The sequence below is a fragment of the Aedes aegypti genome, chromosome 2, assembly GCF_002204515.2.
Source record: "Aedes aegypti strain LVP_AGWG chromosome 2, AaegL5.0 Primary Assembly, whole genome shotgun sequence".
Taxonomy (NCBI): Eukaryota; Metazoa; Arthropoda; class Insecta; order Diptera; family Culicidae; genus Aedes; species Aedes aegypti.
The window spans coordinates 333,710,545-333,735,390 of record NC_035108.1 but is presented as its reverse complement, the minus strand read 5'-3'; the positions used below and the strand labels follow the sequence as shown (position 1 = coordinate 333,735,390).

General features: G+C 40.5%; 1 protein-coding gene across 6 annotated transcripts in view; it reads right to left on the bottom strand.

The window, feature by feature from the left end:
- The window catches only part of LOC5572620 (protein turtle homolog A), a 339,330-nt gene that overhangs the window by 137,886 nt on the left and 176,598 nt on the right, over positions 1 to 24,846 (bottom strand). The gene's annotated exons all lie outside the window — the stretch shown is intronic.

Below are 24,846 nucleotides of genomic sequence, written 5' to 3'. Positions count from 1 at the left end.
TCTCCTGCCCATAGCCCATAAATTATTTTATGATTTCCATCGTAATTACTCTTCCATCATTTTTATCTCCCCGTAATGAGGCCTAGATGAAAAATTAGCCTCGTTAAGAGCGTAATGCCATGCACTTCGTCGTCCTTGAGAGTCGCGTCCTACACCGCTAGCTAACCTCATATCGCGTCGTGGCTTGAACTTGATAGCCCCAAAATTAGTTGCCATCATTCATCGCCAGCGTGTCATCTGCCGCGTAGAGCAGCCGACGGAAAGATAGAGCAACGTCATGGACGTAGCTAGCCAGGGGTCAAGAAAGTTGTCACCCCTTTGGTTGACAAAAAAAAACAATTCAACAAGTTTGCTTGATTTTTTTCTAAGTTTGTTTTCAGTTTTCATATACAATTGAGTCAATATAAACTTTTCGGAAAACTTTTGGAGATTTACTTAAAAGCAGACTTCTATTAAAGATATCCCCAGAAATCACTTTACAGGCCTACAAGAAGATTTGCCACGGATATTCATCCTGTCTTTGAAGTAATCATTTTTTTTTCAGATTCTTTTCTTTGCATTATGTCCTCCTTGCGAAAGAGCTTGGTTTTTACCTAACACTTCTAAGAGCACTTCCGCAGTTATCAAATAAGAGCTTTCTTTGTCAAAGTTGTTAGTTTCGTGAACCGTGTGGCTGGTACGATGATGCTAATTTATGAACTACCAATATTCCCGTGAAATTAACTATGTCTTCACCTCATAAACCTCTCTTGCGTAAAGGCTAAGCATACGAATTAAAGCATTAAAAATCTGTTAGTCCGTTTTGAAGTTATGCCCGGCTATTTGAATGCACAGAGAGTGTTATCAGAATCTTTTCATGTGCCTCAAGATGTTTGTTAGATATGCTTGAACATTAGGCATTTTCAAAGAAAATATGCAAATTGATCAATTACACGAGACAGTATGTTAGTTTTAGGAAAGCACTAAATGTTCCAAATATAAAAAACTTACTTGTTTTTAATTATGAATCGTGGTTTACGGCTAACCAGCCGAGTGGAAGTTTAACAACTACCGAAAAGCTAAACATTACATATAATTTGCAATTGGATTAGATGGACAAATTGATGTGAAGATTTGCGAAAAAGTTACACGTTTTCTCAGTGAGAATAGAACTCACGACTCCCCGATTAGAGGACTCATGAACGCAGAAGTTAACCTGAATTCGATTTCAGCTCAATAATCACGTGGTCCTTTTTCGCAAAGTGCACCTCTTTCGGAAGAATTAGATGCCCATCCAAACACAACGCTTTCTATTTATATCCAATGCCTAGCCCGAGAGCGCATTATTTTTTAGGTAACAAAATAGCACACACTTAGACCTGTGCGCCGCCGCGCCACGCCGCCGCCGCTGATTCATTTTACGTCACGCCGACGCCGATTGACGTATCGCTGGTCTGCGTCCCGCCGCCGATTTTGTATTTTCACGCCGATTAATATATCAGCTCGAAAAATATAAATTAGGAATTATTTCAGGATGCGCCAAAGGATTTCTTCAAGAAATTCTTCATGGAATTATTAATTATATTCTTCAGGAATTGTAATATGGATTGCATCGAAAATCAGAAATTCTTCTGATAAAACCTTTTGGAGTATCTTCAGAATTTCCTCAATAAATGTGAACTTGTTAAGAATTTTTCCCAGAATTTTTTTTTTTCAAATATAAAGTTAAATATGTGTCCATAAACTTCTGTATAAGTTACACTAGTCACCTCCGAGTCTATATATATGAACTTAAGAGATTTCATGCTCTTCCAGGATATATCTGATATGTTTTTTATTGATTCCAGTGACTTCATCAATTGCTTCAAAAATTTGTCTTTCAGGTTCTACCAGGAATTAGTAATTTTTAAAGGATTCCCCTGTGAACTCTTAAAGGAACTCATCGTAGGATTGCTGCATATTTTTCTGGAATACTTTCATTTTTTATTCGGATCTTCTCCAAGTATTATTTTCGATGTTTCTTCATAAATGATTTGAAAACGTTTCAAAAATTATTCCTAGAATTTGTCCATGCATTTCACAAAAAATATCTAAAAATTCCTTCAAAAACTTTCCAAAACTTTTTTAAGACATATCTTTATTAATTTATGCACGCATCTACCCAAAAATTCATGCATTTAACTCCTAAATCCCTTCCAATACTCCAAACGAGCCTCTAGTGATTCCATTTTTTTTCCTCAAGAGATTCTTCAAAGTATGACTTGAATAAAGGATGCTTTAATTTCTACAAAGAATTTATGTGGAAATAAGACATCTCTTAGAATCTTCAGAAAATTACAAAAAATCTTCATTGAGTTTTTCCAAGGATTCTAACAAATATTTCTTCAGGTATTCAGAATTCTATCTAGGATTCTTCCTCTGCCCGCACCATGTATTCACCGTAAGCCGTTCAAAGGTTGTTCCAAAATTAATTATCGGATTGCTCTAGTGATTTCTTCGTAAATAGTCTTGGAATTCTGCTGCTAATTTCTTCGAAGATTTTTTCAAGAAACTAGCCAAATTTTTAAAGAAAATTACTATAAATTATGGTAAGAATTCTTTTTAGAATTCTTTAAGAACTGTTTTTTTTTAAATTCTTACAGAAAAAACTTCAACGATCCGTTTTGCCTACCAAATGCGTGAGAAAACATCGTTTGTGGGCACCTGCATAATTCGTTTTGGATTTGGAGGGGTTTTTCTTGCACAAATTATCGAAATGCAAAGCGTGTGTAGCGAAAATACTCCTTGCCGAAGTAAGTCCAAAGTGGCAAGATCCAGTAAAATTGCCCAAAGATGGGCATTGAACCTAGAGGACTCTTAAAGTATTGGGGTGGAGGATCTCCCCTACCGGATAGCACCCAATACCGGACACCGTATGAGAAAAAAGGAAGCTATTAAGTATACAGAGGAATGCTTGCAAACAACACGTGAAATGTATTATTTTTCATCATATATGAAAGAGGTTTTTGGAACCACTTGCACACTAAGTAAAACTCATTACTCTTTTGAATGTTGCAAATTCATTAAATTGGCAGTAAAAAACCAATCATAGAGTAAAAAACAGTCAACAGAATTCGAGGCATTTCCAGATCGTTTCCGGTATTGGGTGCAGCTTTTTAATATTGGTCAATTTGATACCGTAATCTGGGGTATCTATTGATCAGTGGGGTAACACTGATCGAAATGACTCATCCCATAAAAATTTCGTATCATCATTTATTGATAGAACATTTCCAACCATGAATTGCGCTTTTTTTTCATATATTCATAAGCTAATGAAATCTAAGAGTTTTGAAAAAATTGCGTTGAATTCATGCGAAAATTTGTCAACTTTTCGAAACAACGATTTCAATGGTTAAGGATGACACTGCCGAAGATTCATGTCTCACATAAGTTTTGCCAGCGATATAAGCAAGCGGTTCTCACTAAAAATGATACTGCAGAAAACAATTCCGTTCTCAAAACTTTCATAAGAATATTCAATCAGGCATCAATAACGAATTAATGTTGAGAATGTAATATTTTCTTGGGAAATGGCCTGTCTTTAGGCGTATTCTGCGGATCGAGGTGTTTTAATATTAAAATAACTCAAAAAGTAGATAACTTGTAAGCGTTTGACCTTCATATTCGGTTTGAGAAGTCATGATTTAAGTAAGTAACGACATTTTCAATATTACCGAACGTTGTTTACATAGATGATCAATTTTACCCCATATAATCTATATTAAAAACATCGCTGAAAACATTTTTTAAACATGTTTAAATCTTTCAGAAAACAAAATACAGTATACAGTCACTAGCTATAGGTGGCAGTACTCGTTTTAAAATTGCAACATTTGCATTTTCAAATGAAATCTTCTATATAAATAAAAATGGAATGGTGTTTGTATGTCACGAAATGGCTTGAGAACGGGTCAACAAATTTGCATGATTCTTTCTCTTATTTGTTCGTGAAGTGTTCCGACGTGTTTGTGTGTATGAAAATGACAGGATATTCAACGGGAAAGTCGAAAAACTGAGAGTGAACGGAACTGTCATTTTGTATGCTACGGTCTATGGCGTTTTCAAACAGCCTACTTGATGGCAAAACGAAGTTTGCCGGGACCACTAGTTTTCAATAAATATTCAAAAAACTGATCAATGTTACCCAGGATTACGGTACTGAAATACATCATCAAAATTCAATGTCAAAATTCATACTTATATTTTCAAATTTATTTCTGTACGCTACAGAAACGATAATATTTATCATAAATAGACACCAAGACCACATAAAATAAATAATTTTTGACTTATGAATTTAGCGGCTTAGGTGTCCGGTACTAGGAGATCTCCCCAAACTTATTGTGTTTTTTCTCAACAAATTCTGTAAAACTTCCTCTAAATATATTTTTAAATTATCTAAGTAGGTCTCTAACATATTTCTAGAGGAATGCTGCCAAAGATTCTTTCTAGATTTTTTAAATTCAAGCGTCATTTCAAGAATTCGGCATCAAATTCCTCTATGCATTTTTCTGAGGATTTTTCAACACATTTCTCTAATTTCTCAGGAATATTTTTAGGGATTCCTCAGATGACTTCTGCACAAGTTCTTTCTTGGAAGACTGTGGGTGTTTTCTCCATATATACCGGCTAGAGCTTCTTGAATTAATTCGGGTGTTCCATGTGGATTTTATTTTTGAACATTCGTGTTCTTGTACCTTTGAGGATTCCTGCAAAAAATACAAATTACCAATAATTCCCTATGAAATCTTTATCGTTAATAATTCATGGGTTCCTTAGAAAATTCCTTCATATATTCCAGCGATAATTTCTTCAGGTTCCGTCCATGTATCTTTTCAGAAAATATGTCTTAACTTTATCCCAGATATTCTTCAAACATTCATGCAAGAATAACTACTGTTCGTTCTCAGACAGATAATCCTCCAGACTTTTAGCATCCTCCCAGAATTGAAAAAAATCTAGCAGGAATTTTATCAACAACTTCTCCGAATATTCTTTCAGGATGGTTTTGAAATTTTATTAGGTAATCCCTATGAATGTTAGCAGAGATTAATACAGATTAGCAAATATAGGGCAACAATTTTTATTGCTCTATCGTTTGAAGAACACACGCCCTACAGTTATAAATAGCCTACAAATATGAATCAATGTTTCATGAAATACATGAATATTCATCATTTATTTTGAGGATTGGGCAAGATACATACATATATACTCATTTATGTTTCTTAAATAATGTTAAAAACATTTAACATATGTTAGCTAAAAATCCATACTGCTTCACTATCAGTTATAATAGAATTTGATACATTTTTTTCGTCGAAGAAAATAAAGTTTCGAAATTGTAATTTTGTATGTATAACATTTACCGTTCCCTACCGAGTGAGCAAGGTTGTAATACATTATTAGTTGTACCAAAACCATTCGTTTCTTGTTCTCGTTATCCGGCCTAGTAAAGTCAATACAACGTAGGAGAAGACATCCTGGCCGCTCGAAACAGTGATTCATAACTGGCACTGTGAATGACTCAAAGATATGGCGATTTTAATATAATGCCATCTATCAAAAAACATGTAAAATTCTACCAACACAAAAACCCTTAACATAATATGCACAAAATAAAATTATTAATTCAGCAGCTCTGCTTATACAAGCTTGAGTATTATGGTTTGGTAATGTATTTTTTTCATATGAATAATTATTTAAACATAAAATACCTAGCCGAAGATTTATTATAACGAAATCTTGATTTCTTACCAAAATGTCCAAACATTTGAAAAAAATAGAATTTTCGAAGATTTTTGTTGTTTTTAAATTTCCCCCACGCCGATGTACGCCGCTGCCGAAAATGGTCAACGGCGTGACGCCGATGACGCCGCCGCCGCCGGCAGGAGAAGAAATCAAACGTGTCAGCCATGTCAAGGATTTAGGAGTGATCCTGGATGCACAGCTAATTGTCGAAGGACTCATACAAAATTGGTTTTCAAAAAAGTTGAAATTTTGTGTGACATAATTTGTGTACCACTTAACTTTTGCGCCCCCGATCCCCCGACAAAGCATTTTCAAATAGCTGTCATTTCATCAATTATTCAATTTTTCAGAACCCACCTTCAGTTCAGTTCAGAATTCGTAAACATGCCGGCAATATTCCAGGTTGTATTGGGGTCAGGTTGGCCAGAAGGAGGAGTTCAGCGCCCACCAGTTTCAGAACGAGAACAGCCTACGACTGATAGATTTTGCCGCTTCCCATAATATGGCCATTCGTAGCACCTATTTCCAGCACAGCCTCCCGTATCGGTACACCTGGAGATCACCTCAGCGGACAGAATCGCAAATCGACCACGTTTTGATCGATGGACGGCACTTCTTCGACATAACCGACGTCAGAATCTATCGTGGCGCTAACATTGACTCCGACCACTAGCTGGTGATGGTGAGGGCCGCACTTGAGGACTGCTAGAGGACAGTCAAAGCAGTCATTAACGACGCTGCCGAAAGCATTGTCGGATATGTGGAACGGAGCTCAATAAACGACGAGGGGTGCGGGGAGGTTTTGCAGGAGAAGAATACATCGGCTGCAATGCTGCAGAATAGTACGAGACAGAACCTGGAACGTTACATACTGAAGCGGAAACAGCAAACCCGCCTATTTCGGGACAGAAGGCGCCGCCTGGAAGAGGTGGAATGCCAAGAGATGGAGTTGCTGTACCGTTCTCAAGAAACGCGGAAGATCTATCAACACATCAACACATCCCGCAAAGGCTTCGTGCCGCGAGCTGAGATGTGCCGGGATAAGGATGGGAGCATCTTAACGGACGGACGTGAGGTGATCGAAAGGTGTAAGCAGCACTACGATGAACACCTGAATGGCGCAGAGAACACAGGCACAGAAGATCAGGACAGTGAAGGCAATGGCTACGTCAGCACAGCGGACAGTGGAAACCAGCCAGCTCCCACAATGGGGGAAGTTAAGGATGCCATTCGACAGCTCAAGAACAACAAGGCCGCTGGCAAGTATAGTATCGGAGCCGATCTGATCAAGATGGGCCCGGACAGGTTGGCCGCTTGTCTGCATCGGCTAACAGAACAGCTACCGGAGGAGTAGAAGCAAGGCGTTACATGTCCTATCTACAAAAACTAGAGTGTGAAAATTATCGTGCAATCACTATCCTAAACGCCGCCTACAAAGTGCTATCCCAGATCATCTTCCGTCGTCTATCACCTATAGCAAACGAGTTCGTGGGAAGTTATCAAGCAGGTTTCATCGACGGCCGCTCGACAACGGACCAGATCTTTTCCGTGTGGCAAATCCTCCAGAAATGCCGTGACTACCAGGTCCCTTCGCACCATTTGTTCATCGATTTCAAGGCGGCATACGATAGTATCGACCTGTAGAGCTATGGAAAATCATGGACGAGAACAGCTTTCCCGGGAAGCTCACAAGATTGATCAGAGCAACGATGGACGATGTGCAAAACTGTGTGAAGATCTCGGGCGAACACTCCAGTTCGTTCGAGTCTCGGCGGGGACTACGACAGGGCGATGGACTTTCGTGCCTGTTGCTCAATATTGCGCTTGAAGGTGTTATGCGGAGAGCCGGACTTAACAGTCGAGGCACGATTTTCACGAGATCCGGACAATTTGTTTGCTTCGCGGACGACATGGATATTATTGGGAGAAAATTTGAAACGGTGGCAGATTTGTTCACCCACCTAAAACACGAAGCAACAAGAGTCGGGCTAATGGTGAATGCATCCAAAACAAAGTACATGCTGGTTGGTGGAACTGAGCGCGACAAAACCCGCCTAGGAAGCAGTGTTACGATAGACGGAGATACCTTCGAGGTGGTGGACGAGTTCGTCTACCTCGGATCCTTGTTGACGGCTGACAACAATGTTAGTCGGGAAATATGAAGGCGCATCATCAGCGGAAGTCGTGCCTACTATGGGCTCCAGAAGAAACTGCGGTCACGAAAGATTCACCCCCGCACCAAATGTACGACGTACAAAACGCTCATAAGACCGGTAGTCCTCTATGGGCATGAGGCGTGGACTATGCTCGAGGAGGACTTGCAAGCTCTTGGGGTTTTCGAACGCCGAGTGCTAAGGACGATATTCGGCGGCGTACAGGAGAACGGCGTGTGGCGGCGAAGGATGAACCACGAGCTTGTTCAACTCTACGGCGAATCCAGTATCGTGAAGGTTGTTAAAGCTGGAAGGATACGCTGGACAGGGCATGTTGTAAGAATGCCGGACAACAACCCTGTAAAGATGGTGTTTGCTACGAATCCGGTCGAAACAAGAAGGCGTGGGGCGCAGCGAGCTAGGTGGATTGACCAGGTGCATCAGGATCTGGAGAGCGTGGGTCACAGTCGAGGATGGAGAGAAGCGGCCATGAACCGAGTGAATTGGCGAATTAATGTTGGCGAGGCTTTATCAAGATAATTGATGTAAAGTCAAATAAGTAAGTAAGTATATACCGTAAAACGGGGTAACTTTGATAATGCGGGTAACTTTGATAGTGCGAGACCCACAACATACTAAACGAAATAACAAGGTTTCTGTTAATCGACTGAGAAAAACGAATGCAAAAATAAAGAATATTAGTATGGTACTTCATGTCAAAGTTTTTTTCGTTGGAATAAAGTACATATGAGGATTTATATGCAAATATTAAAAATTTATAAGGGGTCATGCACAAATTACGGGTGGAGGGGGTTGAGCCAAGCGTGACAAACCTTACAAAATCTTCGGAGGACTCATACAAAAACTTTGACAAAGGGGGGGGGGGGGGGAGGTGGTCGAAAATGTTGAAATTTAGCGTGACATAATTTGTGTACCATCCCTAAGATCAGGAATTTCCATATAGCATTAAAAGCCTAGAGGTATGCAACGCCCTACAAATGTGCCGTAGTGCATTCAATTTTGTTCGATTTATTCTCCACTATTAAAGTTACCCCAAAACAGAAAACCGTCTTTCTATTATATGAAAAATTATACATCCATTCAGAAAAAATCTTTTGGCAATCTATCAACTGCAATCGATAGTTAGGATACCAGTACTTGTTTTGAAAATATAAATTATAATTCTTTGCAACATCATGAATAAATATTGAAGTTTTCTTCGAAAAAACTATCAAAGTTACCCCGTTTTACGGTACTTATATTTCAATACTAACGTGTTTAGAAAATTTTTCAAAATTTCTCCATAGTAATTCCCTTATATACCTACATTGTCTTTGAGCAACCTTTTAATTATCACTGAAAAAGCTTAAAATTCACAGACCCCTTTTTATGGTAAGGAAGATATGGGAGATTGGATCTTCAAACTTTTTTGCGTTCGGATCGCTCTAACGGATACATTACTCAACAAACAATTTGAACAATGATGCGTTTCGGACACATCTCTACTTAGCTTTACGTTTCGAGCAAAAAGTGTCAAGAGGGTGCGTAGAATGGCCTTTTTGTGTGAAATTTGTGAATAAACTCTTGACGTCACTTGCGCAGCTGATGTAAATCCTGACTTCGCCCATGGAGCTCGTCATCATCATATGCGAGTGGGATGGTACCAACAGAGTATTTCACAATTCGGGTACCACGTCGAAGCGTTTTCCATCATAAATGAAGTAGGATGTAAAATGAGATTTCCATCAAGTCACCACCAACACCACCACCACCAAAATGTCAGCGTCTGGCGGCCCACCCGGGAAAACCCAAGGACGCGTTTGTCAGTCGGGGGTCGGGCGTGATCGTTCTTTCCCATTAGGGAAAACTCATTTTAAACCTCGTTCATCATGGCCGAGCAAGGAACAGGCCAGAGTTAAAATATGATGCATCTCGCTCGCCATGGCAAGCGTGGCCTATCTGGGCTGGATTCGATTTCCGAACCAGCATGCGTATGTCATCTCGCTCGTGTAGTGCTCGCATCGCATTAGAATCCTGTGTAAAGGGAGATCATAAATTATTCCGGTGTGGGCAGTACCTAGTGGTGGTGCATTTGCTGCATAGTTGCATGGAAAACGAGTTGCTGCTGCTGGCAAACGGAATACATTTCATGCATTAGGCATAAACGTTTAGGATGCAAATCGTGGAACGGCTATCGGCCGACATGAATATTGAAGGGGTTCAGTTCATTACTGTCCGAGTGAATGTCAATTGAAACCAAATTGAAAATTTAACCCGCCCAGCGCTATTCGAAAGTAGATATTTTAGTGATTCCCTTTCAGCGTTCCACAAATAAATCGATTGTTCGTTGTTCGGTTTGTGCAATGACACAAGACTGATCCGGTTTCAAATACATTGTAAATTTTCAGTGCATGCATAGAAATTTTACGGGGTAGATAAGGCCAAAATGGGTTATTTCGTAAGGGCTCACTACCCCAACTGGAATTGATAACAAAATTGTAAGAAACATTGTTATTTGGTTATCATCTTTTGATAACTGATTTTGTTATCATCTTATCCGTATCAACAGCCAACATGACAAAAATGAGAATTCAAATTTGTTCGCCGAATAACAAGTGTATGATTTGAAATTATAATCATGATTCATTGAAATTTGTTGAGAGAGGAATGTTTTTGCTTGAACTTACGATTGGAACAATTTGAAAATGTATGATGAAGGATTTATATGTTTATCGACATCTGTAAAGCTTTAGAAAAACATGATAAAAAAATATGTGTGACAACATATTTTGTTATCAACCTGTTATCAAACATGCCTGTCACCGATACAATGATAACTAATTTTATAATCATGCGCTTATCATTGATAACATATTATAAAAATGATGATTGTTACCAATCTGTTATCATCCAGTTATCTGACTTTGCTCGAGATTGGTCTCTTGAGTTATTAATAAATTATTAGCAATATGGGAATGTTTGAAGAACATAGGCAATCTTAGATTCTTTCCAAATTATTTATAGTTAGGGCCAACTGTTTAGCATTGAGTGCCATTTTTAAGACACAGATGCCAAGTTTGGACTTGGAGTTTTTGTATTCATAGTTTTAGATTTTAAGTTTTATCAATAGAGATTTTGATTTGGAGTTTTGGATATGTATATGGATTTGAATTGTGAGATTTGAGGTTTTGAATTTATAGTTTGCGAATCAGAATATTGGTTTGTAGGTTGACGTTTTGAATCAGTATTACAGGATTTATCTACCTTGATACCTTTATGGCTACAGCGTAGCGTCACGCCATTGCCGGGCGTATTTTAGAGCTCCATCTTCGTCGGCCTTAGGCGAAACTTCTCCAATTGCCCAGAACGTTTAGGGTCTCCAGGTCGTCTTCCACTGCGTACAGCCAGCGTATTTGTGGTCTTCCTCGAAGCCGCCGACCTCTACCTGGTTCCCTGCTGAAGATTATTTTCGCAATTCTTTCTTCCGACATTCGCACTAGGTGACCAGCCAATGAAGTCTGCCGTGTTTTACACGCTTGATAATATTCGCATCTTTGTACACTTCATACAACTCGTGATTCATGCGTCTGCGCCACACACCATTTTCGAGTATTGTCCGCAGCACTTTACGCTCGAAAACACCGAGAGCTTTCCGATCTGACTCTTTCTACGTACACGCTTCGTGCCCGTAGAGAGCCACCGAAAGAATCAATGTTTCATACAGGGCGAATTTTGTTTCCATTTGCTAGCTGCGGGACCTAAGCTGGCAACGTAGTCCGTGAAATGCCCTATTTGCAGCCGCAACACGTCTTTCACTTCGCGGGAAACGTCGTTGTCACATGCCACAAGTGTTCCAAGATAAACAAATTCTTCAACAACTTCAAACACATCCCCATCAAATATTACCTCAGCACCTACTCCACCAAGCCTGACTCTATCTCTACCTGCAGCCATGTACTTCATTTTTGTAGAATTAATGGTCAGGTCTATACTTGCTGTCTCCCTTTTCAGAGGCACGAAGACCTCTTCCGCTGACCTGCGATCGATTCCAATTAGGTTTATATCGTCCACAAAGGTAGTCTAACGTCACGAACGAGGTTGACACCTCGTCTGCGATCCGAACACTTGATTTCAAACCATACAGCGTAGCACGTATCAGCCTAATTAGTATCGCCTGAAAACTATGTTCAGACATTATCTGACATTATCTGCCGGTCTCAGTCTGTTAAACAGGATGCGTGGCAGAATTGTGTATGCCGAATTCAGCAGGGTAATTCCTCTGTAATTGGCACACTGCAGTCTGTGCCCTTTCTTGTAGATTGGGCGTATGAGGCCATCCAACCAGCCGGTGGGCAATTCTTCGTCCTCGGTGGATCGACTGATATAGCTGCTCACTTCCGTGCTTGAGAAGCTCGATCGGGATCTTGCCCATCCCAGTAGCCATACAGTTCTTTAGCTCGCTGATAGCCTTTTTGACCTCTCCTATGGTCGGTGGGTCCACAGCTTGGTCGTCATCATCAATGTTCATCCTGTTCCTCGCTACATTTCCATTTTCACCGTTCAACAATTGTTGAAAGTGCTCCTGCCACCTGGCAGCCACCGCCGTTTTATCGTTTAGTAGCTGTTTACACAGTGCAGCTACTCCATCAGTCGACAAGCCTTGGATATTGAAGCGCAGCGTTCTGTTTGTTCTGGAACTCGTGATGTTGGATAACCGCGACCGAATTTTAGCTACAACGAGATAATGATCCGAGTCGATATTAGGGCCTCGGAAGGTCTTGACGATGTGATAAGGACGCTTTCTACGCGCAGCTGGAACGTGAAAACGACGGCTGCCCAAGCCATGACGTCAAAATCGTTATCGGAGATCTCAACGCTCAGGTTGGCCAGGAGGAGGAATTTAGACCGATTATAGGGAAGTTCAGCGCTTACCAGCTCACGAACGAAAACGGCCTTAGACTGATTGATTTCACCGCCTCCAAGAACATGGCCATACGTAGTACCTACTTCCAGCACAGTCTCCCGTATCGGTACACCTGGAGATCACCACAACAAACTGAATCGCAAATCGACCACGTTTTGATTGATGGAAGACACTTCTCGGACATTGTCGACGTCAGAACCTATCGCGGCGTAAACACCGATTCGGACCACTACCTTGTGACGGTTAAACTGCGCCAACGACTCTCCGTTGTGAACAACATTCGGTACCGACGCCCGCCACGGTACAATCTGGAACGACTCAAGCTACACGAAGTTGCAACTGAATACGCGCAAAGCCTTGAGGCAGCGTTGCCGGAAGAGGGAGAGCTCACCGAAGCCCCTCTTGAGGACTGCTGGAGTAATGTCAAAGCAGCCATTAACAACGCAGCGGAAGGTGCCATTGGGTTCGTGGAAGGAAATCGACGGAACGATTGGTTCGACGAGGAGTGTCAGACGGTTTTCACGATAAGAATACAGCGCGGGTGATGATGCTGCAGCAAGGCACCCGTCAAAACGTGGAACGATACAAACAGAAGCGAAGACAGCAAACCCATCTATTCCGGGATAAAAAGCGCCGCCTGGAAGAGTTGGAGTGTGCAGAGATGGAGCAGTTGTATCGTTCTCAAGAAACTCAATGCATCCCGCAAAGGCTTTGTGCCGCGAGCCGAAATGTGCCGGGATAAGGATGGAGGTATCTTGACGGACGAACGTGAGGTGATTGAAAGGTGGAAGCAGCACTACGATGAACACCTAAACGGCGCAGAGGAGGAAGATCAAGACAGCAGGAGGAATGGCTTCATTAGTACAGCGGATGAGGGAGACGTGTCAACTCCCACAATAGGTGAAGTTAAGGATGCTTCAAACAGCTCAAGAACAACAAAGCAGCTGGAAAGGATGGTATTGGAGCGGAACTTAATAAAATGGGCCCGGACAGGTTGGCCACTTGTCTGCACCGATTGATAGCCAGGATCTGAGATACAGAACAGCTACCGGAGGAGTGGAAGGAGGGAATAATATACCCAATATACAAAAAGGGCGACAAGTTAGAATGTGAGAACTATCGAGCGATCACCATTCTTAACGCAGCCTGTAAAGTGGTTTTCCAGATCATCTTCCGCCGTCTATCGCCACTGGCAAGCAGATTTGTGGGAAGTTATCAAGCCGGTTTTGTGGACGGGTGATCGACGACAGACCACATCTTTATGTTGCGGCAGATCCTCCAAAAGTGTCGCGAATATCAAGGCCCTACGCACCACCTATTCATCGATTTCAAAGCGGCCTATGATACCATCGACCGCGATGAGCTATGGAAGATTATGGACGCGAATGGTTTTCCCGGGAAACTGACTAGATTGATCAAAGCAACGATGGATAGTGTACAGTGCTGTGTGAAGATATCGGGTGCATTGTCGGACCCGTTTGAAACACGCAAAGGACTTCGACAAGGCGATGGTCTTTCCTGCCTCCTGTTCAATATTGCGCTAGAAGGTGTTATGAAACGGGCGGGCTTCAACATGCGGGGCACGATCTTCAATAAATCCAGCCAGTTCATCTGCTTTGCTGACGACGTGGACATTGTCGGGAGAACGTTCCAGGTGGTTTCTGAACAGTATACCAGGCTGAAACGTGAAGCAGATCGGGTTGGATTGAAGGTAAATACGTCGAAGACGAAATATCTGCTGGCTGGAGGAACCGAGCGCGATAGAGCTCGCATTGGCAGAAGCGTGATGATCGACAGGGATGAGTTCGAGGTGATGGACGAATTTGTCTACCTCGGATCATTGATAACGTCGGATAACAACTGCAGCAGAGAAATTCGAAGACGTATCATTGCCGGAAGTCGTGCTTACTACGGACTCCACAAGACCTTGCGGACAATGCCCGAAGAGGACCTGCAAGCGCTAGGAGTTTTTGAACGACGTGTGCTTAGGACGATCTTCGGCGGAGTATGTGAGAACGGCGTATGAAGGAGAAGAATGAACCACGAGCTTGCTCAACTTTACGGTGAACCGAGTATCCAGAAAGTCGTCAAAGCTGGAAGGGTACGATGGGCGGGACATGTTGTGAGAATGCCAAACAACAATTCCGTTGGTAGGCTTCCAAAATCTCGCCAGCAAACCAAATATTTTGTCGGTAAGCTTAAAGCTAAAATATCATTTATTATTATCAATTTATGAAGAGCAAATACAACTTACAATTGTTGGTGATCCTTCTGGACTTGGGGATCGTATCACGAATTCTCGGGAAACTACGGGTAATCTCTACGCTATTAGGAATCGAGTTCAAAATTAGCTAAATGTACGACTACTGCATTTAATTCAGCTACTTACGAGATAGTTTGAAAATAATTTATATCCTAATTTTATTTAGCGAATCCAAATAGTTCATCGATTCCTGAGAAGAAATTCTTCTTTTAGTTTTAGGTTAATGTAAACAATATTGGAGCTTCAAATTTACCTCAGTAGGACGCGGAATAATAGTAATTCACTTGTAAACTACAAAATAGTGGAAATATGCAGCAATCCAAACTACTAAATTTATGCTTTTATCTTAAGTATACTGTTTAGAGATTTTTTAATATTTCAAGTTGTGGTATTTACCAAGGCAAGTGCTTACACATTGTTTTGACTCAATTTGTCAGACATCCCATTTCTTGTCGCTCCTCTTTACACACGGTCGTCGATAGATAGTATTGGTAATACCAATCGATCCCTGTGGTACCTACAGTAGCTATCGGCCACAGTTGAACTGCAGCAGGGGGGTGACGTGACACCTCAAATCCGGTTGGTACAAGACGAAGGGGAGCGCAACGAGCTAGGTGGTTTGACCAAGTGGAGTAGGATCTTGGAAGTGTGGGGCGATCGAGAAATTGGAGGTTAGCAGCCATGGACCGAGTTAATTGGCGTAACAATGTGGCACAGGTCATGTCTTGAAGGACGTAGAGCCAGCAAAAGTAAAGTAAGTAAGGTCTTGACATCCATGACATCAAATGACAGAAATGTCGCCCATCAGCCAGCACGTGGTCTATTTGGGAGCAGGCATCGCCAGGTGTGTTTGCGGATACTCTGTCGTGCAAAGTAGGTACTGCTGATTGCCATCCCTCTAGCGATTATCATTGGTAACGGAATGAAAGCATTTCGTTCCAATGACGTGTGTGAAGAAATCTGCTTCCCGATCTGCGCATTTGCGTCGCCGATGTCATCGGGACTCTCCGTAGGCCTTATCCAGGCTCTCATAGAACTCATCCTTCATGTCATCGGGCTTATCGTTCGTTGGCGCATATATGCTGATCAGGCTGTAGTTGAAGAACTTGCCCTTCATTCTCAACACACAGAATCGGTCGCTTACCGGTTCCCACCGAATAATTCACTTCATCTGCTTCACAATCACTATGAAACCAACTCCACGTTCTGCCCTGTCGCCACCGCTGTAGTAGATGTGGTACTAGAATGAAGTGTTGGCGATTCTCCATTCTCCGATTCTCGGCCAGCGTATTTCCTGGATAGCTGCCACGTTCACGCCGACATTCCGCAATTCACGAGCCAGGAACCCAACACGCGCGGGTTCATTCAAAGTTCTCACGTTCCAAGATTTAACTTTCCAATCGTTGTCATTTATTCGTTGCTGAGTCTGTTTAAAATCAATCCCTTAGTTTTTTGATGATGATGATTTTGGGGATTTGAGTTGTTAGATTCGGTAGTTTGAAATAGGAGTTTTGGATGTGTATAGCAAAAAAAAAAAAATCAATTTTTGAATAAAATTTTCTGACCTAAAAGTTCGATTAATTTTTTGTTAATTTAAATTTCTGCTTCGATTTCATATAAAATTAGGCTACAGAATGTACAACTTACAAGCATGTCTGCACTCTATCAGAAAATTCGCGACATTGAGCGATGGGATTGCATGAAACGTTGTTCTCTCTCCACTGTAGTTTTGCTTTCCCTGGAAGCCCCATTTCCAGGAAGGCTTGCGTGTATAGATATCTTTGGGAAGTAATTTAATTTTTCCGTCGCAGTGAAACCTTTCCTTCCTTCCTCGTTTGTCTATTTACTATAGCCTAAAATGAACAGCGAGGAGCGAAAGAATTACTACCGACACAGAATTCAAACGTCCACCAATTGTCGCCTGCAGGAAAAGTACACCGGAATACTGCGACTGTCGAAACCGGAAAGCCATTTTGCGGCTGGCACTATGGCAATTTACACCGTTGTTGGTTCCACCGAGACTCGACGACGCAATAGAAAAGCAAATGCGCCCCAGTAGAACCCACACGCTTGCAGTTGAACGCAAGAGATAGTGAAAAATTAGTATGTGCCAGAAAGTTGCGGAGTCGCCTGCGGGGAAAAAACGGTTGCTAACTTTTCGGTATCATTTTTGGGCATGGCTTCTGCTGGGAATGGGTCACCCGGAAAACATAAAGTTTGGCCAACTTCCAGGAAGTCTCCGGTGTACAGGATTGTCTGGGTTCTCGTTCCACAGGAAAGAGGTGTAATCACCAACGGGGGACACAATTTATCTTTATTAACTTGAATGAATGAGCCAAACTGAGAATGTGAATGCACAGAATGCAACCAATGACACTGCCAGGAAAGAATATTAAAGTATGGTAGTTGTTACATTCTCATAAGGGACTGTACTTTTAAAAAGGTAGCTACATTCAACTACAAGGCTGATTAGGTCAAAACAATTGCCGATATTTTTCTGTACTCAACCTAAAATATAAAAATAGAAGATTGCAACGATTTTTGACGAAAATTATTGATAATTATATTAGACATTTGTTCCAATGTTTCAATATTGGATATTCTATGTAACTCATTCCTTAACCGAGTGGTTAGAGTCCGTGGCTACAAAGCTAAGCCATGCTGAAGGTGTCTGGGTTCGATTCCCGGGCGTTCCGAATCTTTTCGTAAAGGAAATTTCCTTGATTTCCTTGAGGATAAAGTATCATCGTACTTGCCACACGATATACGATTGCAAAAATGGCAACTTTGGCAAAGAAAGCTCTCAGTTAATAACTGTGGAAGTGCTCATGAGAACACTGAACTGAGAAGCAGGCTCTGTCCCAGTGAAGACATTAATGCCAAGGAGAAGAATAAGAATAAGAAGACGAAGAAGAAGAAGAAGAATGGGTAACAACTGTTATTCGTACTTTTCTAGTTGTGATGAATATTCTTAATGCAAAGCAAAGAACAACATTGAGCATTAAAATGCTAAGGAAAATTTCTACTCAACAAACAAAAATAACCGTCAAAGGTATCGCAATGAAAAACGCTGCAAAAGTTGCTTCGCTTTCATAACGAAAAAAATTCGAGTCTAAAAGTATTCCAACAATCGTGCGAAAACATTTTGCAAATGTTTTTTTTCCCTCCATTCCGGCACAGCAAACTTCAACCATTAGGCGCTTAACGTGGTCATCGTTGGGAATGCTTAGCATTTCATTGTCGGTTTTCTGCAACACCTGCGACTAAGCTTTTCTCTCGTTCCGGGGAGAAAGGGAAGGGATGGGTCTGGCAGAATAAAAATATCCAACTGACTACCGCAGCTAGCTTTAATGGCCATTAACAGTTTGCTGTGCCATACCGTTAGCACCGGCTTCAACGCAACAAAGTTTGTGGAAGCGATGAATATTTTTAAAAATATTCGTGAAGCTGTAAAAACAACTCCCAACCCATATCCATGGCAGACGACAAATGGTGCACGCAAAATTGGCGAATTCCATATGCATACGGCGAAACCACGCATCCATCCCACTGCTCAGTCCCGAAACCCCGAAAGGTGCATAAGACCGTGAAGTGGAACCAAAGTGCACCATTCTGATTCCAATCACGGAAAAGCAATTCAATGATGGGAAATCCTTGAAATGTGTTTATGCTTGTCCGTACCTTCTGCTCCCTTTCTCCTCTTGATTCCGGATCGGTTCCAGACGACACTATGGGCCAGAGTTTTAAAAATTGGCGATACATTTTCAAGCATTTCCATAATGAACAAACCCCTACCTAAAAGAAATGTAATGTTAGGATTTTATCAAATTGAGGTTCTATTCAAAATCACGCATTTTAAAAACCGAAACAGGCAGTTTTCTTCCGAATGGACAACAAATATAGAAGAAAATCTTAGTTTTGTCAATGGACGTTCAAATTGTTCGTAAATCGTTGGAAGAAAATCGCTTTGAAAAATTTGACATATGTTTCATTTTATTTTTAATAAGGCACTCTGTGCTCGTGGCCACTACTGTGCCGGAATGAGTTGATCCGTAGCTTCTTTACCGATACAGATCTATTTTCAACTTATCTATATTTACATCTGCTTTCACTCTCTCCTACTCTTTTACTCTCACACCGAGCAGGTAGGAGAGAGCTCTGCTGTTAGAAAGGCTAGCTGCCTGCGATAGGGTCAGTTTGTCTCAGTCACCATCTGATACTGACGGAGGATGGATGTGCTCCCCAAAGCACGGTTCTCCTTGAGGCGTCTTCTGGTGGCTGGACGGGGTTTTTGTTTTTTTTTTTTTTTTTTGGAGGGGCTGGGAATCAAACCCATGACCTTCCGCTTATGAAGCGAAAACGTAACCTCAAGGCTACAGACCCCCCCTATATGTTTCATTTGTACTAGAGCCTTTAAGTTGGTTTGTTGATTCAGTGAATGCTTCTATATATGATGAAGAAACGAACGCTATTTTTGGCAACCGACCTGGCAACGAAATAAGGACTATGATTGGAAACTCGGTACCTAGAACGTCAGGACCTTAAATGAACCTGGACGAGTGAGCCTTTTGGCTCGTGAATTGCGAAAAGTTGGCGTGTGCGTGGCTGCTCTTCAAGAAGTGCGTTGGCTAAGATCTGGATATCGTGAATTCAGAGCGGTAGACCCCGTCGCTAACACCGCATCCAAATACAACATCTACCACAGCGGTGGCGATAAAGCTGAACACGGAGTCGGTTTCATAGTGATCGGGAAGCAGATGAAGCGCGTTATTAGATGGAGGCCGATCAACGAGCGGATCTGCGTATTGAGGATTCGGGGCAAGTTCTTCAACTACAGCCTGATCAACATCTATGCACCAACTAACGACAAACCCGATGACGTGAAGGACGCGTTTTACGAATGTCTGGACAAAACCTATGGAGAATGCAAAACAAAACGTGAAAATTGTCATCGGCGACGCTAATGCGCAGGTCGGAAAAGAGGACTTCTTCCGCCCTATCATTGGTAAAGAGAGCCTTCACTCTGTTACCAACGACAACGGCCTACTTTTAGTGAACTTTGCTGCCACCAGGGGTATGGCCATCAGTAGCACCTACATTGCACGCAAGGATATCCACAAGCACACCTGGCAACACCCAAATGGCGAACTTTGCAACCAAATCGACCATGTTCTGGTAGAAGGCCAACATTTTTCCGATGTCATTGATGTTAGAACTTTCAGGGGTCCTAATATCGACTCAGACCATTATCTCGTTGTAAGCAAAATTTGAGCGCGATTATCAACCGTTTCGAGTTCTAGAAATCGACATCGTTGCGTTTCAATATCCAACGCCTGTCAGCAGCTGGTGTAGCAGCGGACTACCATCAAAAGCTCGACGAGCGAATTAGCGAAATTGACGAAAGCGTCAACCTCAGCGATCTGTGGGAGTCAGTCCACGGAGCGGTGAGCACAGTAGCGCGAGGAGTGGTAGGTACTGCTCAACGAAGACCAAGGAACGGTTGGTTCGACGAGGAGTGCCAGAGAATGACGAACGAGAAGAACTTGGCTAGAAGCCGGATGCTGGTGTCTGGTACCCGTCAGAGCAAAGAGCGGTACAAGGAAGCAAGAGCAGCCGAAAACGGATCCATCGCAGAAAGAAAAAAGAGCATGAAGGGGCAGTAATTGCTCAGGCGCAAGAAGCTATAGAACAGAACGACATGCGACTGTTCTACGAGTCCGTAAATGGTGTGCGGAGAAAAACAGCGCCGTCTCCCGCCATGTGCAACGACCGCGAAGGAAACTTGCTGACGGATAAAACAATGGTGGCCGCCAGGTGGAAAGAGTACTTTGAGTCATTGTTGAACGGAGATAACGCTGTGGAACCTCCAACGCTAGATGAGGTAAAAAAAGCTATAATAAGCGAAAGAATATAATTTTACGAATGGGTGCAAAAGAGATAGTGTAGATGATTGATGAAGGATGATGGATGAATATTTATAAGTTCTGTTTGATTATAATTTATCGGTTTAACGGCTATGTGTATGATTGTGTAATGATTCCCCAATAATATAAACCATCGATCGATAGAACCTGCTTGATCGCCAAACAGTATTAGAGCGCTTGAAACCTCCTTCCTTTTGGCTGTTTTGGTAGTGTCATTCTCAAAACACACCAATCCGTTCCCATAGGGGACGTTAGCCAAAAGGAAGGACGTTGCAAGTAATACTGTTTCATATGGTATGCCCTCTTCAACATCTAATCCAATTTCTCTCGCCGTTCCCTTGCGGTACCTATCCATCTGGTATTCATTGCTTTCTTCTCCATGCTCCCTCTTACTTCGAGCAAAACAGACCGATATGCCGATAAACAAATTAAAAATATAATTATCACGGTCGATACCTTTGTATGTAAAATTTGCAAATTAAGCTCCTATGTTTTCTCTTTCTGAATGTGAAGGGTTTGTTGAAGAAATTTTCGAGTTATGGCAGCTTCAGTGAGGCAAAAATTGTCAATAATCGAGGGGTCTTTAATAACTATTTTGATTATACTTACCGAGGGGTCCATCAGCGAGAATTGCTCAGTGTTTTATACAACTTTGGCGACCTGTAGGGTGCCGGTACCAATGGTTGTAATGTACCAGTAAATTGTACTATGGAATAAAACGTACATTTTTCGATAAAAACGACATGTGTTATTTTTGGTGGATAGGTCGCCTCTAGTTTAGTCGATTTGTCAAATTTCAGCTTTTTATCTTATCAAAAAGTCATATAAATAATTAAGTTTACGTAAAAAATTGGCTCCCTTGCACCAATAGTAGCCGTCGTGTTCCAGTAGTGGATCAACGGTTGGAAGCAGTTTTTAAAATGGATGTATAAAAATGAAGAAAAGCCCTAGAGATTACACTGTTCGACAAAAAAAATTTTTTGGATGGATCAGGGACGCGTTTATATGGGTCTTGAAGTGCAAGAAAAGTATAGAAAGAGGCCGTTTTCAAATGATTTGCAGCACCCCTGGATTAATTTTTGATAAAGCTTGAAAATTTGGCATCTTTAATCACAAAAGTGTAATAAGCAAAATATCAATATCTTTTTAAATTCAATTATACAACCATTGAATTTGTCAAATCAATATTTTTTAGCACTGGATGACTTCAGAGAAACGTGCACCATTTCAGAAGAATATTGGCATCTATTTTGTATATGAATTTGGAATGTTGACGATCATCAAGCAAGTACGTGAGGATGTGCACCATATAAATACTATTTTTTTTTCTATTTCACACATCTGGTTCATTATATAATAATTATTATAGGTTCAAGAAGAAGCTTGATTAGGATTTTATTCTTTGCTATATTAGATAAAGCAATGAGCAATGCAATCCAGTAACATTTCATTTCAACAAGGATACGACGACTACGGAAAACTTATGTGTCTGTTATATTTATATGGGCTGGTTGGTCTAATAAACTCTCAGCAGAAAAACAAAATTTACATAGGTTGGACACTGATATGTAAGTGGTCTTACATGCGCTAGCAGGTTTATCAGGAGACGATGTCTGTTAAAAAATGTGATAACATTGTTATTTGCGATTTCTGAATATTTCGATAGGTTCTCATTAAAAATAGTTTACTTATCGTGAGATTAATTATCATCAGAATATCCCTACAAAAATTACAGAATAACAGAAAATAGCAACAAATAATTTAGTAATCAACATTGTCACATTTTTTTGCGAAAGCCGCTCAGGCAGGCATGAGCTCTTTATGATTCAGTTTATGCACAATGCTGATCATTTGTGAAAACTTATTTAGTGGTAACATGCCTGCTTCTTACTTGTAAGATGACACAATTTCTGGTTAAGCCATTTCCTTTTTTTAATTTTTGATTCTACATTTCACATATTTTTCGGCAATTTTAATCAAAATTTCACAAAAATTGTGACGTAATATAAATGAATAAAAAACACTTTTTTTTTATATGTCTTCCTGTTTAAAGAAAGAAAAACAGACATTACGTGAAGCTTCGCAAAATTGTTTATCATAAATGTATTGATAAATTGTTTCTTCACTTAATCGAAAAGCATTTTACTTATTTAGAGGATAAGGGAATGGGGGTTCATAAATGGACACGTTTGGCCTCATAAGGGAAACGAGTTTAAAATTAATTTTAATGGTCGACTTTATGTTTCCAATATACTTACAACTAAACCCATTTGAAAAAAAACATCCTATTGAACAATAAACTAACGCTCCATTTGAAAGTTTAATTAAAATTTTTGAAAAAAAAATGTAAAATGTAAAACCAAAAAAAAAAGATTTGGAAATGGTTTAACCAGAATTTTTTTCATCTCACAAATAAGAAGCAGGCATGTTACCGCTCAACCAGTTTTCACAAATGATTAGTATTGTGCACAAACTGAATCAAGCTATTGCCTGCCTGAGTGGCTGTCGAGTGGTGTCACAACAAAGGTGAAATTGTTGATTACTGAATTGTTGGTTGCTATTTTACGTTAGTCTGTAATTTCTAGGGATTTTCTGATAACAAATGGACCTCACGATAGGTAATATATTTTTAATGAGTACGTATCAAAATCTTTGGAAATCGCAAATAACAATATTGTCACATTTTTCATAGACTTCGCCATCGGTTCCTGATAAACCGACTAGCTCATGTAAGACTACTTACATGTCAGTGTCTAACCTAATTTTGTATTAATGCTAAGAGTTTATTAGACCAACCAGCCCATATAAATATAACAGGCACATAAATTTTCCGTAGTCGTCGTATCCTTGTTGAAATGAAATGTTACTGGATTGCATTGCTCATTGCTTTATCTAATGGAGCAAAGAATAAAATCCTAGTCAAGCTTCTTCTTGAACCTATAATAATTATTATATAATGAACCAGATGTGTGAAAGAAAAAAAGTAGTATTTATATGGTGCACATCCTCACGTACTTGCTTGATGATCGTTAACATTCCAAATTCATATACAAAATAGATGCCAATATTTTTCTGAAATGGTGCACGTTTCCCTGAAGTCATCCAGTGCTAAAAAATATTGATTTGACAAATTCAATGGTTGTATAATTGAATTTAAAAAGATATTGATATTTTGCTTATTACACTTTTTGTGATTAAAAATGCCAAATTTTCAAGATTTATCAAAAATTAATCCAGGGGTGCTGCAAATCATTTGAAAACGGCCTCTTTCTATACTTTTCTTGCACTTCAAGACCCATATAAACGCGTCCCTGATCCATCCAAAAAATTTTTTTTGTCGAACAGTGTTATCTTTTATGCTTCATTCGAAAGATATTAATTGCTGTTCCGAGGGAAAAATGTTAAACCTATGAAAAATTTACCATTTTGTTTAAAATTCCTTGTATCATTCCCAAACGTCTACTACTGGAGCACTAGCGCAACTACTGGAACACGTGTACCAATAGTGGCTCAAGCGATTTTATGTTAAAAAAATAGTTTTAACACTCTTTTTATAATTTTCCCATATAGTAGAGGTTGAAATCTTTCTGTTGACGCCAAAAGTTCTCTGTTAGGGCTTTCCGTTATTTTGTTATGATTTTTTATAGCTTAGATAGTCCACTAATGGCACCGGCACCCTAACTAAAAATTGTGACATGCTGGAACATTCCTGAGAACGGCATCAGATCTACAAATCTACAAGAGACATTTCATCCTTGAAACACGCAAAACTGTTATTTTTGTTACGCTGTGTTATTGACGAGGTTCGTT